The sequence below is a fragment of the Contarinia nasturtii genome, unplaced genomic scaffold (assembly GCF_009176525.2).
Source record: "Contarinia nasturtii isolate CC-2019 unplaced genomic scaffold, AAFC_CNas_1.1 Cnas_scaffold_695, whole genome shotgun sequence".
Classification (NCBI taxonomy): Eukaryota; Metazoa; Arthropoda; class Insecta; order Diptera; family Cecidomyiidae; genus Contarinia; species Contarinia nasturtii.
In genome coordinates this window covers 457330-474176 of record NW_022198046.1, presented here as the reverse complement: position 1 = coordinate 474176, position 16847 = coordinate 457330, and positions in this window count along the sequence as shown.

The window sequence follows — 16847 nt, the reverse complement described above, 5'->3', positions numbered from 1 at the left end:
AATTGTTTTGCCACGAATGGTCAACACTCACTGTTGCAAATGGAAAAATGACCAATAAAACAAATAAATAACAGGAAATAACCACAATGACAGCATTTAAATGTCAATGTTTGGTTAATTTCAAAATTGATTTACTGCAATTTACAAAATATGTATGCATTCGATCGAGATGTATGCATTCAGCAACTGTGTGTTCAATTTAAATCCCAGGCCCAAAGAGTGGTTACAAGTAGCTCAGTGTATTTGTTTAAATAAAATGAAAAAAAAAAAAATAAAAATAAATCCGTGATGGGTTGAAATCTGAGCGCAAAATCCATTGTCCATCGTATAAAGCGTTAATTTAACGTGTCACACATTTCACGAAACCAATTCAATAGCATTCGACTTTGAGTTCTAATACAAATATAATTCAAAATGTTTGTTCGAAATCACACACACACATACATGTTTGAGTGAACATTAAAATCGCCGAGTTTATGTTTTATGGCTTGAACGGTAATAAATTATTTTGCGCCTGTTGGTGCATATATGTATATCAAAACCCAATAACGAATCCGAGAGAAAACAATCCGTAACACCGACAACTTGTATCCCATTGCCCACAATTTACCGCGCTATATTTTAAATTAAATCGAGATAAAAACACAACAACAACCACAACGAGGACATCGAGTGTGGAAAATTCATGCATAGTCGAATGCTTGTGTGTGTGTGTGTGTGTGTGTGTGTGTTGGCCACATACAGAAAAGGTGATGCACACACTTCATTGTTTTAATTTATTAGTCCATTTATGGAGACCAAGAGTGAAGTCAGTTTTTGTGTTGTCACAGAAAAGAGAGAGAGAGTGCTGCAATCTCATCGACACTGCTGTCATCATTAGTATGGCAAACATAAATATTCGTCCAAATGAAAATACACCGCACAATGTCCGAACGAATGGCAACACAAATTATACGCAAACGATATTTCAATGGGAAATTTATTGGGTTTCTCCATATTGACCAATACCACAAATACAAAAAAAAAGGATTTAAATGAAACAAACAAACATACGCACGTTCAGTTAATAACAAAATAGAATGCGCTGGCAATATCAACATGTTAATAAGTTGCAACTTTCAATATTTTACGGATTAGCAAGAGAGAGAGAGAGAGAGAGAGAGAGAGAGAGAGATAGAAAAGAGGATCGGATATATTTGCAAATCCTTGATCATGCAATTCAATGACCGCTTTAAACTTGTACACGATTGACCATAGAAGCCTGGAATCGCAATGGCGATATTTTTGCGCTTATAACAGCGGTTGGCAGGTGGTCAATTTAAATAGATGACACATTATAATTCACTACGAAGCGGGGATATATTTCTAAATCCCTCTATGTGTCGAACGGCATGATGTCAATTCTATTTTTAAACACTGACTCATTGTGTTTCTCATCTATTTTTAAACTACCACTAATCTCGGCTACACAAAATTGAGACAGGAGCATATTTTTCAGTGAAAATTCAATAAACCCCCTTTTAATACTCAAATCGTGGTTGTCGATTCGACTGCAATGTAAAACCCGAAAACTAAGCACTCAGGATTATTTTTGTGGAAAAAATATTAATTAAAGTCAAATTATTGTACAAAAATCTCATGTATTCTATTTTTTACGATGAAAATATGTAAAAAGTGATTTAAGTATTTTTCAAAAGTCGAACGGAATGAAATTTATAAGAGTTACATCAAGTTGATTAAAAAGGATCGCAAACAAACTAATCCGTCTATTCACTGAATCGCTAACAATACAGAATTTGATGAGGGATCGAATCAGGTGTCAAGCGAATGTGGATGAGCAATTAGAGCGCCAGAGCATTTCTTTGTTCTTATTACATGAGTTAATCCACGCATATGAGCACATAATCACGCTGAATGATTCACAACGCATTATCGTTCTATTTACATGTGTGAGCGAACCGCTCTAAAAGTTAATACATTCATTAATTCACACATCGCGCATATGTAGTATGCATTGACGGTGGTACAATGGCTCATGAATACGGTTTTGGTGACAAGCTGACAAGAATCACTCCATTCTCTATTTCATTAATTTATTTTCATTCAATTTCGCATACATTGAGTACCTTGGTGCGTTTACGCTTTACAGTTGAAAAAACATAAACACGGTTTTGAGTGATGGGGATATCGGAAAAATGGAATGGAATTATATTCGAGGAATGAAACGCTCATACACTTACCTTGAATTTTGTTACATTTGTTGTAAGATAAATATAAAAATAAATCCTTTTGTTGCGTTTTGCATATTACAGATTCATTAAATTAATACGAAAACATCTTCACTTGATATCTTTTGCTTGCATTATTTTGTATGTTAAAAAACAATACTTTCTCCAGAGAAATAGCTACAATAACAATAACATTCTTTATTTCATTCTTCATTTTTTGAATTTGAAAAACTGTGGTTTTACAAGATAAAGGAGAGTATTGAGCGTAAAAATGTAAAAATAATTAACAATCTACTGCTACTGTAATTTTCAAAGTGATCAATTTTATTTGAATTTCGTTCACAGCTGTAGGTATTCGAGTAATGAAACAAGGCAATTATGATCGTATAATGTTCCAATCAGTTTGGAACATCTTCTATCGATTTCAACAATATTTCACTAGAAATTCAAACTTTAACGATGATACAAACAAATTCAAGTAGCTCATTGAATATCATTCCAAACGTTATCTGGTTCAATTAATCTTTGATAAACGTGCTTCTCACATTCGGTACTTTTGTTTGTTTGATTAGAAAGAATCTGCGGTAAATTGTGGAGTCGATCAATCAAAAGATTAAACAAGAAAAAAATGCATTTCTGGGCATCTAGATTAATGGAAATAGTAAACAAATTGGATTATGAACGAATCGAGATGAAATTTGATTCGAAATTCAGAAACTAAATGCTTCATTTATGGTGATTTAGTATGAGTCAAATCAGTAGAGAAACGACGATAATAATCAATAGAAAGATGTATTTGATCAAGAATAGATGTATTTAATCATCACTGGAAATTTCAATATATTGAAACTATATAGAAAATGTATCAAATTTACATTTCTTTTATTTATTTATTGATGTTGTAGAAAAAAGATAAAGCAATACATACATAAAAATTTAACTCAACAGGTTTGTGGTGTATGCATCATTTTTTTTATTTAAATCAAAAATGTCTTCGAATTGTAAGAGTCACTCTTTTAAATTAATATTCCTCTCTGGATATGTTCCATTCTCTTTCAAATCAAATTGGGACAAATTGAGCCAAATGAACTGGTTGCTATCGTAGAAGTGAATTTCAATGCCATACATTATAAGGGTAATAAAAAAATACTTTGAAGTATAAGTGAAAGTTGTTCTTTGTGTATTTAAAAAAAAATCTCTTTTCTTATCGCCCTACGAAATTTCATCTCATGATTTATAAAATATTACTGTTCGATTTCTTCGCCAGATACGTACATAAAATGTTTCACCGCATGAGTTACAGTAGCCGATTCGAATCATAATCGATGGGCTTATGAAGATAAATGAGATATTACTTCATCTCAGGTAAAAGCCAAACATATAGACATCAAAAGTGTTTCATTTGAAGCGAAAAGTAATTTTTCTCATTTCGATACCCATCTTGGATTGGCAATATTATATAAGAGAAATTGTAACCCTAATGAAAACCATTTCATTACAATAATAATAAAAATCGAAACTCATCCAATGCATGTATTCGCTGGTGGCATCTGTTACCGCGTCATGTTCATGGCAAACATATTTTGTCAATGAAAATTTGCATAAATTTCATAAATGCGTGTTACAACCCAGCAACAAAAAAAACACGACCGAACGGATTTCTTGTGGTTTCATTGTCGCTTTGTTTACTTTGAAAGTGAGTTTCACGAAATGGAAATTAAAATTGCAATTTTGTATTCATTTTAATGCGTGACAATTTTTCTAGGCCTCATTGAGTAGTAGTATACATCGGATGGAGCCGTAAATATTTTGCATTTGCATTTTCCAATATGATGACAATGGTTCGTCCTCATTTTTTCATTGCAATGTGCCATTATCGTAAAATTTTACAACTTGCGAAAAAAGGCAAATTGTGAACACTTTTTTTTGCTGTATGCACATCAGTGAAATGAATAGCAAATAACGGTTGATTAATAAACGAAGTGACAGCGAATGAGTGCCTGACCCACACGCACAAAACGCATAATCGTAAAATTTTATTATCTCTTTTCATTGTGGCGTTAGTTTCATCTAAAAAGTGCCATAATTTAAATTGGCATTTGCACTAAATGCAACGCAATTCATCTGGCAAATGGAACATTCGCCAGCGTTTCAATGGTATTTTACATATATTTCGTAAAGAAACACGATCTAAAGTTTAAATTGGGTATGATTGTATTAATGCTTTACAAATCGATAGTGAATCGACGGTTGCATATTAATGAGACACGAATAAAAATCCAGAAAAATTTCACGATATAAACCAAAATTGGAAGTTTTGGAACTTTTACATAAAAAAAAGTTCCGTAAAGTAATTATAAGAAGTTACAAAATGCCACAAAAACTCTGAATGCTTTTGGTGATTGGACACAAAGAATGGAGGAAATCAACCCAAATCATACTTAAAATACTCATTATAATCATGTGCTATAAAAATAAACGACGATAGATTTAGCCTGTATGAAGTTTTCAAGTACATTTCAAAATGCGAATGTAATAAATCGAGAAATCATCCGAACTGATGCATACATTTATGAAAAAAAATTGTAAAATGCGTTCAATTCACATAATTTTTCATTTCTTTATTTGCTCTGCACCAATTTTAATCATTTTTGTGTAAATATTTTGAATGTTTAAAATTCAAATTATACAATGTTTCACTTTTGGCGACAGCACATATGTGTCATCAGTTTTAATTTTTTCGCATATTTTACCACCCACAGCCATAATTGCAATTTTATGTGTGCACTTGCGTTTGATTTATCAGAAAAAACTTCCATTTGTCATTATGTTAATAAACTTCTTGTCAACTCGTTGAACGCATTGACAAGTAGAATACGCATCACACATTGAAAGCATTTTTTATTGGAAAAACGTTTAAAGGCTATCGTTAAAATTGGATTTTTTTATGTTTTTCACCAAAAAATGTTGTGTGATGAAATACCATGCAACTGTTCATACAAAATCGATTCTTTGGTGAACACAGAAATGATATTTATATACAACTTTATACGTCCGCGCCACAATTTTCCCAAGTTCCCAATGTTGAATTGAATCAACATTCACCACATTATAATTTAACCATTTGGAAATAAATACATTGGTTGAAAACAAATTAAATATTATAGAACTATCCTAAAATATGTTCAATTGTTCAAAATGTAATTTATATTATTTTTATGTATAAATGTGAAAATTTATGTTCTTATTGCTTCAGCATTAACGTGATAGGCATCAATGTCGTCGGTATTTTTCTCAGGTGTACAAGTCTTTTGAGTCAATAGCAAAAAAACCATGCGGGACAACAAATTGGACACTTACATATTTTTTCGGCACAGTAGGTGTTAAAAATTAAGAAACACGTGATTATGTGTTTCTCAAAAAAAAAATTGTATTTCTCACCATTTTGACACCAGAAATATTTGTGAGTGCGTGTTTTTAATCTTTATCTATTCATTGGACCTTCCTTATCCATTCATTGGAACGAAATTTTTTTCAATCGCTCCAATAACAAAATTAATTGTAATAAATTAGAAAACAATCGTTGTGTCGTGTCTTTAGCACCTAATAAAATGTGTCATTCGAATTGTATGTGGTCCCACGAATTTTTGGTGTGAATTAGGGATTGTAGATCTTTGCATGTGATGCAACACACTAAATTCGGTTAAGCCAGTATTTATTAACAATTTTATGAACACATGCAAGAAAGCAATGTTTTTTCAGTGACGTTGGTCACTAACTACAAAGTAACTTACTGCCTCCGAAAATATAACGGATTTGATTGCACTTTGTGGTTTGTACACTGCAAATACAAATATCACATTCACGCTTAAACTAAGGAAAAAATCGGATTTTCATAAAAATCCACAAAATGATATAAAACAAGCGTAAACGCTGGCTGTGGTTGGATTGAAAACCGTAGAAGCGAAATAAGCCGACGACGGTTCAAAACACGGATTTTAATGCTGAAACAAATGCAATGAAACAACAAAAGGCAATGGTTACAAATACGGGATGAGTCTTATACATTTTTTTTTATTCTGATGGGGTGTCAGAAAATAGAATATTATTATTTGCTGGCAGTGTTTTCATTTGGCGTTCCGTTGATATTTTTGTTGTTGATTTTCTTTCGTTTAACACTTACAAAAAGGCGGTATTTATTCAAAAACGTGTCAATTGTTTGTTAATTCAGTGTTTATTTTCATGTAAATCGTTTAATTTTCCAATGTAAAATCAAATGTTCTCATTTACAGTGGGTTCGATTGAATTTTCATTTGTTTTTTTTTTTGTTCGGTTGTCGGGCATTTTAAAATATGTATATATTTAATTTTAACGCACGTCGTATCAATGACGATTCTCGGATGAAAAGAATAAACCGTTTTTATACAGGACAGCATGGGCACGTGAACAATATTGACAGCATGCAGCAAACAATGAATTAATTAGATGAATCCATTTTTAAAAAATCCGTTTTTTGGATTGTGTGAATTAGATGTGAGTTGGCATTTGGAAATTGATACTAGATTAAAGATGGAGGAGAAAAGAAATTTAAATTGAAATATTTTCTGTAAGGCTGTGAAATGGGCGAGAATTTCTTGGTAGTTTGCATGTAAACTTCATTTCTAGCACGGTAAAATTCAGTGGTCGGTTCAAAATACAGCGATTCCATTCTAAATTAGCGATAAAAAATTGAATTTATTATTTAAACGACACTTTTATAGGATTTCAAAATGGGTAGATTGCATTTTTTACACTTTGACCCGGTGCACTCGGTAATATGCTGTAATAATTCTTTTTTTTACTTTTCTAATTTCTGTTGCGCAGCCAAATGCTTGACTCATAAATTTCATTTGGACTAAAAAATGAAAATTGCTCACATTTCTTTCCTTTATAAAATAAATCCGCAATTTTATATTTGGCTAATAAAAATGGTATGCACATCGCTCGTTTTTATGGTCTAGTGTAAGCGATCGGTTAATCTGATGTTGAAGAAAGGAAGTGAACGGCGGTTGTGAAGATGTTGCAATGGTTGAGTGCGTCTCAATGTATATGTTTTATCCATTCGATATCAGCGCGCCAAGTGAACCAATGCAACAAGGGTGTCGAAAATCGCGTGCACACAATGACAAAAACACTGCTCAAATACGCACAGTATGTATGAGTAGATTTAGTATCTTCGACGATTGTTTGTAACCGAGAGAATCATTGATGCGAGGTGCGAGAAGGATAGTGAGAGGGAGAGCGAAAAAATATGTGTAATAAAAAAATTATAATGGAAATTGGTTGGCGAAATCATTTATTACGTATTATTTTCTACGTTCTAATATAATAATAATATTTTTCGGCCGCGAATATAATGTCGACTATAAAAGTATTATTTTATTTTATTTTATTTGAAGAATTCTTGTTCACGTTCGCCTCGTTTCGCATTTAAATCAAGTTGGTTTTTTTTTATTATTTTTTATTTTCGGTGTTCGGCCCCGCTCAAACAGATAAAAAGCAAATAAAATTGCACAACAGGAATTATTTAAACACAAATTGGTAGCTAATGGAAACCAAATGCGCGAAACAATATTGGCTGTATCACAACAATTTTCGAACGTTATGGTATCGTTTGAAAATATAAATCAAAATCCACGTTAAAAAAATTATGACCATTTCAAAAAAATAAAAATCAAATTCGTCTTCCCTCCGAAAATGGGGAAAAGTCGTTAACCAAATTTTCATGGCAAAAAAATGTGTGCGTTCCAGCAATTTTTTTCTACATCTCTTCATCGAAATTAAATTTAAAATCATTCGAATGGAAACATATTCTAACGAGAGACGTGGCACTGCGTTCATTTATTCAATGAAGTGGCAAATTTTTTTTGTTATGAATTTCGCATTGAACAAATTCCAATAAGAATTTATTGTTTGCCAATCAATTGAACACGAAATCATCGATGTGATGCATTAACTTCCGTTTCCGCAAAACGAAATAATAAATTGCTTCACTTTAAATGGAAATGCGTGAATCGCAAGCAAACATGATCGGCCTCAACTCGTTACCAATCAAACATAGACGAATTGATATTTATTGTTTAATTGCACATTGCTTAAGTCAATATTTAACCCCACGGAATCGAATATATTCGCGAACCGGTAAACAAACTGACTTTACTCAGATTTCGGCAAACAAAGTGAAGCAACTCATGTATGTAAAAGAGCCAACGGCCAAATACTATCGAACGTCCGAATATAACGTAAATGTCTACGAATGTAATAACCCAAACTTAATGGAATCCATATGGATGAGATTCGCGGTATTATTATTTCCAGCATAATTCACATTGAAGTTTTATTATATGAACACCTCAGACAGTTAAATTTAGAACTTTTCTTTCAAACTATCGTTCATAAAGTCAATTCAATCAAAAAATGAAATGTGATATATCAAAACTTTCCAAATCATAATATAATGAAATGAGTTGTCTGATGATATTTAAGATTGAAGGAAGAATCGCGTACCGCTTATGTCATCAGTTCACATGACAACTAGAACTTCAAAAAAAAAATCCGATCTACCCTCAACGTTTGTTCTTCATTGTCAATCATTTGGTCTTTTCTTTTTATTGTGGTACTTTATGGATTTCTTTCTTAATTTAGACACAGACCCAAATGCATGGTAGATATGTCCTTGCATTTTATTTTCATATCACTTGTGCGATGAAAGATACCAAATGCAATCAAATAAACTTTCACATTTGATGAAACATGCATGCAATTCTCGCTGTTTTCATTTTGAAGCACGAAAAAGAGTAAATAAAAAGAGCGTACGACACACCACAAAATGAAGTGGAAGCAAATAGAAAGAGCACTTCAAAACCAGAGACAATAATACGCAAAATGTTGATTCACTTTTTCCATCTTATTGGCAACATCCACTTGCAAGTGTATCGTTGCATTGTATGTGCATGCTAAACAAGATTTAACTGGCATAACAAATGTTACAATAATATAGCTGAATTTTCACAATAAACGATAATATTTATGCACCAAAAACCGTTTGTGAAATGTAGCTACATTGTGTTTTCTTTGTTTCATTACCATTTCGAATTGGAGTATTATGCATTTTTCCATATTTCTCTTGCATCAAGATAACTTACTATTTACAATACAAATGGGATGTGTGGGTGGGTGCAAACCCGTTGAAACTCGAAACCACCGCAGACACTACACACATATTTTAGCAACGAGCTGTGCGGGCAGGCTACCCATTTATTTACCTGATAAATTCCATACATCCTGCATCGTTATACAAATTGTATGCACAAGTGTTTAATGCTTGCGCTAACGAAATGCAAATAAAATATAATTTCAAATAAACGGCTATAATCGTAATTCATACTCTTGGCGAATTTGCTAGTCGCTTTGCTTCAAGTGCTTCCATGTTATTTTTCAACTTCTAGTCGAGAGGGGGTTAATGTTGAGCTATCTTGTTTGCGAAAAATCGAAGAAAAAAATCCACAATCTTTTGTGTGGTTGAAGGTTTCAACGAGTACGTGAATGGATTTTTCTTTTGATTAGCACTCTTCCGTACGTTTGTTCCTATGAAAATTCCGCATTCCATTGAATGGGAAGCAGATGCATTTATTGTGTACCATGTACATAGTACACCAACTCAGCCACTTATTTATTAAAACACAATATGTATTTGTCTTTGTGTTTTTTTTTGTGTTTGCGGGCGTCAAGTTTATAAAATATTTCATTAGTTGCTTGTGCCATTCATAAATTTTCCGGTACAGCGCACATTTCAAGTTGAATGTCGAGGCCACAACAGCAACGACAACACAATTTATTTATTTTGTCTATTTTCATGTCGAGGTATTCATGGTTGCTACAATGCAACATGCACGAACTCCACTAGCTTTATATTTATTGGCAATACTACCAAATTATCTTTGAGCATACTTTGTATTTATCGTTTATCTATAATCGTAAATATGTTAAAGTTAAATAAAACACAAAATGATAATAATTTTTGTAGAAATTTTTATTATTTAAATCTACAAAATTATTCTTCATTTTGAAAAATGCGAATAATTGTGTGAATTGTAGGAAGCGTTAAATTTGAATCCGTTCAATTCTGTGAATTATGCGATTTATGTGATTTATAAGACTTTTGATTCCACGTTTCTACCCCCTAGGATTTTCTTGAAGTATCTAGCATACCGGATTTTGAATATCTTCTAGGGGAGAGAAACCAATGCTAGTTTTTCTAGTTTATAGCTAATTTACTAGTTTTTAGCTAATTTACTAGTTTATTGCTTGAATAATCTAATAATGCTAATATTCCTTTATGAAATTGCTAGTTTTCTAGTTTTTTGTTCTGTCAAATAACAATCAAATGATTGAACTGACACAATGAAGTATTTTGACGTTTTGTTGTTCAGACATATTTTTATGTGTTTTGAATAATTATACACTTATAAAAGAGGAAAATAATTTAATTATTCTTTTTTAACACAAAATCGTGCATAAAGTACTTGTTTCTTTCAATAGGCGACTTGTAAAATTGATTTAGTCACCAAATCATGGCAGAATATTAAAATGGCGGATCAAATAATTTTTGCTAATTTTTGCTAATTTTTGCTAATTTTTCTAGTTTTTGCTAGTTTTTTTCTAATTTTCCTAGTTTTTACTTGAAATATAAAAAACTAGCTAATGGTTTCCGTCCCCTAGAATATCTTCAAGACTGCGTCAATTCAATTTTGATTGGATGGATTTTGTAATATCAAGTCAATGCTGACATAAGTAATGTAGTATTGGTTATCACTTAATGACAAAACTAAGCATAATTATATCAAATATCATATTATTTTGCATTCAATTGTGTTTCATCAATTTTGAACATTTAAGGTTCAGTGAAACTTGTTTTCATAGGTGTTTTAAGCGTTTTTTTGTTTTTGTACCAAATAAATATTCTGAAAAGTTACACGTTTTAATATTTTTCACCAACGATACTATTCAAATTACGTCAATCGCCAATTCCAATTATTGATCCAACTTGTTATTTAGATTATAAATTCTGATTCCCGAAAATACTACGTGTATGTATTTGTAAATTCACCCCTGTCCGGCAGAAAATTGTTGGCGCTGGTTTTAATAACGTTCACGATATCTGTGGTAAGTTCCGTGATGTTTTGAATTTAAGTTGATTATAATTTTTTTTCATTATAAATCTTTCCTTTGAAAAGATCTTATTCGAAAATGCCAATGCAGCATCCCAAAAAAAGGATGGAAAACAAAAACAGAAACAAAAAGAAATTGAAAAGTTGTCTTCGACCAGTTCAAAACAAGCTGAAGCTGAAGTAAGAGAATTGTCGTTATATTTTAATGGGCGCAGTTTTAATGTTTTTATCTTATAGAAATTAGTTGAAGAAATGGAGAAATTCAATCATCACCTTCAACTTCATCGGCTTCAACATCGGCATGTCATTCTTGTTATAATTCAAATAGTTACTTTACTGATGAGGAAAAAGTGGCATTCTTAAGGGAGGTAATAAGAGTTGGAATCGATGCAACCATCGAATCCATTTTCAGATCAGGGCGAGATCGCCCTGGTCCACCACTTGGTCCAGATAGCAGTGATGAAGATAAAGCTGCATGTCTAGCAGCGGTAGTGCAAATAGGATTTTCGGTAGTCATGGATGTGCTTGCACAAGCTGGACGCTAAATGCAATCGTACTAAATGATTCATGTGAAATTCTACATGACTTAAAAACAGAGAATTTTTCATGACAATAAACATTTGTTGTGAATATTTCAAGTATACGTTGAATATCAATAAAGCATTTCTAAAAGAGAAGTTCTAAAAAAATGGTTTTCATCAAATTCATAATTTTTCGCATTAATTCGCATCAATTTATTATGTTTCTAATACTATTTAAATATCCATGAGTATTTTATTCGTTGAGAGTGGTCGAAATACTAACCACGTAGAGGAAAATATTAATATATAATAATAAAAACGAACTTTTTAGAGAGTCAAGACCGAAATCGGATTTTTATTCCCTAAAAAAACTATAGTAAAATGTTACAAACTCGTTTACGGTCTTTGTCAATCGTAATGACGTAATTTCTTTGGAAGAAGTTTTTACAGTGTGCAATACGTAGATGGGTGCACTTTAATCTGTGCTTGTGAACATTTCCAAAACTGCGTCAATTCAACTTTTATGAATCGATTTTGTTCATTTCATAGAGTGAAGTCTTCAATTTTTGACGCATTTAATGGTAATATCACTAAAAAAGCAATTTAAAACATTCGGAGAACATGCTGACATGTGAATCTGTTCAATTTGGATCATATCATTGAATGGATTTTTTCTCAATAGGTGCAATTGGAGTTCACTATTTTGGTTGACATCTTTTATTTTGCACTTTGTAGATGTCAAACGAGACGTTCTATTCCATTTTAGATATTTTGCAAAATTGGTGATTTTTATACTGAATGATGGGTTAAAGTTGCGCACACTTCGATGTCAGTGAAAATGACATGAATTTGTTCATTTTTCGCTGTTAAACTAAACAACCGAAGCCAATAAATTTTTGATATACCCCCTTCAATCTTGAGTAAACTATTCTTTCTGTGAACAGCAGTTCAATACATTGACATCATCAAATTGCAATGCTTTTTAAGAAACACGCGTTCGATGCGTACAATATTAAAGATGTCATGCATAAATCACAATTGTTGCAGTTCGCATCCTTGAATTGAACTCCTCAAACACAGTGTACCGTTACGACTGACAATATGCGTTTCGAAAAATATAGAGCACACGCACTCCATGCATGTGACGCCAATTATTTTTCACTTGAATGCATCAAAACGGTGGTGTCAATTCGCTGATTGTAGTTGTTATTGAAAAAAAAAACGTGAATTTTCGATACAAATTCCATGTACTTTATGGAAAATGCAGACGTTATCGTGTGCAAAAGCGAATCCGTTCAAGAAATCTCTGCGATATTCACTGTCAATTTCCATAAATAACATATTTTATCCTTTGCACGCGATCCACTCAACAATCAAAATTCACAAATTGATTTCTTTCTCCTTTACAAGAAAAAAATCGTTTGCTGATTTTCACAAACGTACAAACTAATACACTTATCGAAATAACATTAGAAAATGACAATTTGTGAGAAATCCCCTTTGTTATATATTTATGTACATAAATACGGTTTTAGTTTGAGAAAACATGCAAACCATAAATTTTGGCATGCAACTTTGCTTTTAAATTACCCATTTCAACAAAAGCGCAAGCAACAACCATAAGTTGCAAACTATTCTATTTGAAATAGAATCGTTTCACAAAGGGACAATATAAGAGGTAAAGTTTTTAAGCATGCGAAATGAACACAGAGATGATTTATATTCATTTGCATAGAATTGCATATTGCACACAAATCCAATCTATTGTGAAGAAATCATATCTACTTATTATTACGGCAAATTTGCAGTGTTTCCTTGGGAGAGAATGATTTGTTGATATTGACAGAATGCTTCAATTGGCTCATGTGACAATAGTTTTCACAACTAACCGCAAAAAACTACATATAAATTAAATGAAATCCATGGAGGTCACTTCATAAATTCATTTATTTCAATTGTGAAAGAAGAGTCGGTACATTTGATTGATTGGATACAAAATTATTATTAATAATTGAACATCATCGACTTTTGAACATTGAATAAATATCTAACAAAATCACTTCTCATGTTAAATAGCTTGCCAAAACGAAGTGGACATTTTTTTCAACAAAAGCGTCTCTAACTTGCATTTTAATAAGTTTTAACATCAACTTTATGATTCAATTAAATCAAATCGTTCTTCCATGTATTGAAAAAACTTTGTTTGGAATTTTCAATCCAAAGTGTCATTAGTATAAAAATTGGCTACAAAGACAGGATTAAATTGACACAGGTTTCAATAAAATTGCAAAAAATGTAATAACTCGAATGCAAATTTTAATTTAAAATCTGCCATTAAAGCGTTTCCATTTCCACCAGCGAAACACCAATCATTTGGGCCATTCATAATTAGATTGTACGAGGTGAATTTTTTGTTTGTTTTTCGCATTGACTGCAATTTATAAGCGATGATAAAAATCCAATCAATCCTCACTTTAACACCACATCTCACACTCTTATGAGCGTGCGCACACACACACACTCGTTCGGAGCCATAAAAATTTCGCAACCAAATCCGCTGAAATGAACGCATTTTTATTGCAATAAAATTTGAGTGAGGGTCTTCGCTATCGTCGGCATTCATTTTAATTTCGCCAGGGAAATGAAATGCAGAAAAGAAATATCATGCGACCGTTGCATACTAAACGAAGTGATGAAGTGCATATTGTTAGTACTATACCATCGGTATATTTTATATGTGCGACTGAAATCGTTCGCTACAGAATGTGATGCTGTTGAAATCGACTTAAGGTGAAATCACCCGCATTTTGCGGCCTAGGACTATTTAAATGGAAGATACGTTTAGCTATATAAACTGAAATACATGTTAAAGTATTTATTACCGTACAATAGCTAAAGACTGTTGTTACTGCAGTGGCAATTCAGTGCTATCTTCTTTTTTTCATTCTGATTGACAACTTTTTCAGCGCCCATCAATCTATCGTTAATTTTATTACTCGACTGCTTTGAAATGTCATATGATAATCATGGTGGCCATATATTTTTTTTCGCATTCAAATACATAGATTTTGATGCAATCATAATGTGCCGATACAATTGAAATCACACACACACACAAATTTACACTTGTATATTTTCAAAAACTGTGAGCGTAAACAATATCGGAAAAACAGTAAACGTAGATCCGTAGCCTGAAAGTGATTAATCTCCTAATTTAAAATGCAGGTCGTAAACAACAAATTATGTTGTGATAAAAATGAATATCTCAGGCTCATTCCTAATTTTCCCCACCATATTTTCATGTGTTTCGACAATGGTTTATTCTATTGGGTTTCCGTGTGTTATATACTATGACTTTATATTTAGGATGAGAGCAAAAAAAATGGCAGAAAATAATAAACATTCACAAAGAAAAACACAGCGAACATTAAATTCTAGTCAATATATTAATCCAACTGATAATTTATTAAGATTAGCGTTGTTTGGCATCTCGTCGCTTTTTGAGAGGCAGCTATACCAAACATGACGATGGCTATAAAATGGTGCTGAAACATAGTATATTTTGTAAAGAGAGCTAACACATTTTAAATGCTAGATTTTATGATTTTTTTTAATTAGGTTGATTCATAAGCCAGGATCAACTTCTGAATATCATTGAGTTTTTCAACACACGGTCTAATAAAACCGAGTTTCGTTTACGTAATTCGATAGCAATTTGGTATGAATATATACTTGTATTTGGAAGAAAAAATGAAGGGAATACAATATTTTATTGTTATATTAACCTAGATTTTATTAGTTTTCAAAATTATGTACCTATATCAACAACTTTAAGTGTCCTGCAAAAAAATTAAGCACTTTAATCCAAAATTTTGATCGGCTCTTAATTTAATGATATATTTAAGCGAATAGGATGCTTAGATTATGAATACACTCATTAATATTTCTAAACAAAATTACTTCAATCAAAAAGTTCTCCTTATAAAATCTTTACGGTATATATGTAAATTTAAATGCAATTTTACAAGCAAAAGTACATGAAAAGAGCAAGTATCTTATGAACTTTTTCATTGCTCTTTATTTTTATTCAAATACACACTTTGAATATGTTTCGAAATTTCCGCAAGCGTCGAGTTAATTTATTTTTCAAAGTATAAAAAATTTGTTGTGTCCCATTGCGTAAATTATCACCGAATATAATAACGAACATTCAAATTAACTTGAAAAATGTCCTTTCCCTTTTCCTACCACTCAACAATTCAAGTCAAATTCATCAAAGATTTTTGGAAGTAAATTCCGTCTCAATGAAAATACATTGATTTTCTTTGGCTATAAAGACGCCGTAAATAATGCAGTAAAACAGTAAAGAAAATTACAAGATTCTCCGATATCTTCGGCGTTTTACATTCTGTCCCCGATTTATACATGTGTGAACTGTGAAGATTCTTTTATAAAGAGGAAGTTAGTGTTAGTGTGAGAAGTTGAAGACATTAAACACTTAAAATTCTCTGCACATTCAAAGATTTAATGCTAAGCAAATGCTGTGAATGTAATAGCATGCTATGACAAGACAAAAGATAAATCGATGTACCAATCCGGCGACTTTCTTGGCCAACAATATTCGTATTTGCACAACCGCATAAATTTCATTTAAAGTTTTTCATTTAATTTAACAATTTGCTTTTGTTATTGCCATGGATGATGCGGCGCATCTTTTAATTTACACACAGTATAGTTACAATATTTCATGAATAAGTGGAGGGATTTTGGATGTCGGAGCAATAAACATAAGAATGAGCCAAAATCATTCCCTTGAGATGAAATTTGACGATGGAATGGGTTAAGAAACTAAAAATGGCATTTGAACCAAACTATTGTGCTCGTCTAAC